Source organism: Dendrobates tinctorius, unplaced genomic scaffold, assembly GCF_039654945.1.
Source record: "Dendrobates tinctorius isolate UK_male_01 unplaced genomic scaffold, ASM3965494v1 ptg000081l, whole genome shotgun sequence".
NCBI lineage: Eukaryota > Metazoa > Chordata > Amphibia > Anura > Dendrobatidae > Dendrobates > Dendrobates tinctorius.
In genome coordinates this window covers 5937362-5941295 of record NW_027361749.1, presented here as the reverse complement: position 1 = coordinate 5941295, position 3934 = coordinate 5937362, and the positions used below count along the sequence as shown (strand labels likewise).

General features: G+C 48.4%; 1 pseudogene; it reads right to left on the bottom strand.

Moving 5' to 3' along the window:
* Positions 1 to 805: 805 nt before the first annotated feature.
* Positions 806 to 1767, bottom strand: LOC141096910 (zinc finger protein 592-like; annotated as a pseudogene).
* Positions 1768 to 3934: the final 2167 nt, after the last annotated feature.

The window sequence follows — 3934 nt, the reverse complement described above, 5'->3', positions numbered from 1 at the left end:
CACTAACCAACAATTTTTGAGTGGACTAATTTGGACAGCAGAAGGAAGGCTGTGACCACAAAAACAGCGGGGAGCGAGCAAAATGGCCTGGTGGATGCTTGGTAGAAAGCAGTAGGAAATGTTTGGACTACTGCTTTGCGTAGGGCACTAACTCAAAAACAGCGGGGAAAATAGACAGGTGCTTTAAAAAAAAAAAGCAGCGTAAAATGCTACTACTCTGTATGTTGTAAAAATATTGCTTTGTCTCTAACAAGAGCTGTTTTAAGATGGACACTGGAAGAGCACTTTAACCTCTCCCTACCCAATAACCAATCTCTCCCCCTGTGCTCTGACTTTGTTGTATGTCTTCAGCTCTGAAAAGAGCTATATTTTGGTGGTATTATGGAGCTAGTGACTGGCTCCACTGTCCCTGCTCGAGTATCTTTCTCTCCCTACTCTACACTGACATAGTATACACTGCAGGTAGCCCTGAAAAGGTCTTTTGTGTTTTCAAGAGGCCTAAAGACTCTCCCTAGCAGCTGAGCAATCTCTCTCTATGCTTGTAGAACGCAGGTTCTGGATGCAATGAGAGCAAAATGACGGCGGCAGGGCTTAAATAAACCCTATGATGCTGGGCGGCCAGCCAATCACAGTAATGCCACAACCAAGATGTCTGCAGTATTACTGCGATTGGTGAAGAAGCCCAGCATGTCTAGTGGCTGCAAAGCAGGCAAAATTGGAATATAGCGAGGTGAGTACACAAATACTCGCAATGTAACGAGTAACCCGAATTCCGTTCTATCCATGCGAATAGAAACGAATACACTCACTCATCAATATTGCTGTCCTGAGCATCCCTAAAAGTCATAGATGAACCAAGCAAGCTGCTGCTTTTGTCGATACCTCGTATTTGCTCAGATCTAGCCTTCTCTGCTTCCATGCAGCCAGATTTCTGCTCTTTTCGACAGTATTCATCAAACATATTCAGTTCTGGTTCCGAGGGCTTTCTAAGATAATTGACCATGCATTCTTCTTCAGGATAGTACTTGGAAAGCTGTGGGAAGTATGGAGACTCTGCTACCTTCTGCTTTTTAAGAACAATATCCTTTGAATCTTCTGGCTCAGGGCTAGAAATACTGCTAAACTGGTAAAAGTTGCATTGTGCGATTTTATTTTTTCTGTGTAGCTCCATGAGTTGTCCCCATTGATGAATCCAGGTTCAGATTTTCCATAGCCTGGTCCAACAGCATGGGGATCAAGGCCCACTTCAGGGCCACGAAAACCATTCAGCATTACAGTTGGACCATTGAGATTTTCATTCTTTTCAGATGCCTCAAATCACTCCTGTCGGCTGGTGTTTTTCACAATAACGCTAACTGCTGGAACATCAGGGATGGGCACATACTGGACCAAAAGACAGATTCTTATCCAAACACATTCCTGATGGTTTGAGATGGTTTTCTTATAGCTTCCTTGGCATGCAAACTTGAAGCATCAGGGATATCAAAAGCAGCAAGAAGATCGTCAAAGTCTAGAGTCTTCATGTCCCTCATGACTGGAAAGGTAGCGGTATCTCAAAACCCCGCCCTGTGTAGTCCGATCACAGCTACAGCCACCTTGGATCTAGCCAAGTCCGCAACCACACGATCATATCAGGAATTGGCCAGATCAGTAGGCTGGGACCTGGAGAAACTAACATGGTGGAGAAAGACTGGGCCTGTGTAAGATAAGGGGACTAACTAGCAAAGGGAGGGGAGACAAGGCCTGCTAATGGAGGAGGGGACTTCAGCTGGAGCCGGGAGCTACTAAGCATGCATTTGTGCTGCACAGGGGCAGGGAGCGTAGCCAGGAATAGCCAGGGGTCAGTACACAGGAGCAGCAATGAAGCTTACAGGATCAGCAGGTGAAAAGAAGCTTGATTAAAAGCTGGTAGGTCAATAATCTCACAATGAAGGAAGTGCCAGGTTTAAGTAGGGTGTTCATTCGGGGTGGAGCCACTCAGAAACAACACAGATACTTGTATCTAGGTTAGGAAGGAGCGTCCAGCAAGCTGAATAGCTCAGAGGGATGAGCTGACACCTGGTGCACAAGAGCCTCTGGGTTTGAATTTTGACACCCCACCTCCGTATTGAGCATCCATATGTGGCACCCCTGAGGGTCCAGTCGCTACAGGGGTACCACACCTCAACCAGAGTTGTAGTATCCCACCTTTCAGTTAAAATGGAGACACCTAACTTGGCTCTGACAACACTACATCCACCATACACTACAGCAGCAGTTATGCCATTATCCCTGCTGGCAGTCAAAGGGTGTTAGAAGGTGGGTGGAGCTTTGGATCAGAGTGGGAGTAAGAAAGGAAGTCAGGATGAGTCTTCCTGTAGGGGAAGAAGGGGAAAGATGTGCATAGGCAGCCTTCCCATACGAGAAGGTGGGAAGAGATATGCTTGTGCAGCAGACCCCTGGTCTGAGGGGCTGCTGGAACGGACTGAAGGATTGAAGGAAGCTCCCTGAAGGGGAAAGGGATTTCCCAGAGGCACAGGTGGAGAGTGTGCTCCCCTTGGGGCTTGTTCCATGCTGACAGACGTTCGGTGGGGGAAAATCCAGGTCGCAAAGGGGTCTCGGTCCCTAGTCTAGTGGAATGGACAACAGGACTTAACTAGCAAGCCAATAGCTGTGGCAACTTTAGGGGAAGGTACATACTGACAGGGAGTTCTGGAAAAGGTGTTCTCTATCTGCCTGGAAGTTGGCTGGATCCCTCACCTGGATGACGTGGCACTAAGTGGGCATCTGTGTGAGCCAGAATTGGGAGTAAAGTCTTGGAACTGCACCTCACTGTGTCCTTTGAATTCTTGTCTCAACACTCGCTCAGCACTGCTACATCTACCATGACCAACCATTGCATCCTTAACCAACCACAACTGCCCTGGGACAACAGCTCTGCCTGTGGAGAGCTATTCCAACACTACTGCATCACACATCAGTCCCAGAGGATCTGCACTGCAGTGCTGGTCCCTTCTGATCAGATACCACAGGTGGCATCACTTAACTCTTTACAAAAACTCTTTATTTTTCATTCCCTTGTAAATATACCGCTTTTATTGGATGCCCAGGGCCACGGACCACTGCCCCTTTAAGAAGCGGGCTGGTACTGAGTTTCCCACTGCCCTGGTGGGTGCTCCAGCTTGGCGTCTCGAACAGGATATCGAAGCCCGGTATCACCGGGTCCTGTGTGCCAGAAATTTGACTGAACTGAGAAATGACACACCAAAATATGCAAAGGAATAGATTTATTGGACTGTGATTTTGACTGTACCCAATAAAGAGTGCGAAACAGCATGAACCTCCCCTGCCTGTACTTCTATGCAACTGCATCATGGCTGAGACCCAGAGGGGTCCGGATCCTGGCCTGGTATGGTGGCAAAGGAAAAAGACACCGCCCCCAGGGGATGGCGAGAAGCTCCGCGGTGGGAAAGAGAGAGGGGAAGAAGCCAGTACACCAGGATGCCATGATGGAAGGGAAGTAGGCCTGTGGAGTTTGGTGGAGAGATAACAACTTCTCCCAACTCTATGGAATCAGGCTCCGGCCCCTTGGAAAACCTCAACATGGCGCAGCTAGAGAAAGAGACTGCCGCTGTGACACTCCCCCTTTAAGAAGCGGCCCAGTACCGAGTATCCCCACTGACCTGGCAGGCGCTCCACATAGGTCAACGTAATCAGGCAGTGTTCAAATTAATATGACATGGAGATCGCAGTCACACAGCTCAAGAGCTGTGGACAGCTATCCAGGCCAAGTTAGAGCTGTGGCTTTCTCCACTAAACTTGGAGATAGGGAAGGCTGTGTGTGATAACAATGCAAACCTGATGTCAGCCCTATGCCGGGAAAACCTCACACACATGCCTTGCATGGCACTCGTCCTCATCCTGGTGGTACAGCAATTTCTCTGCCATTATCCTG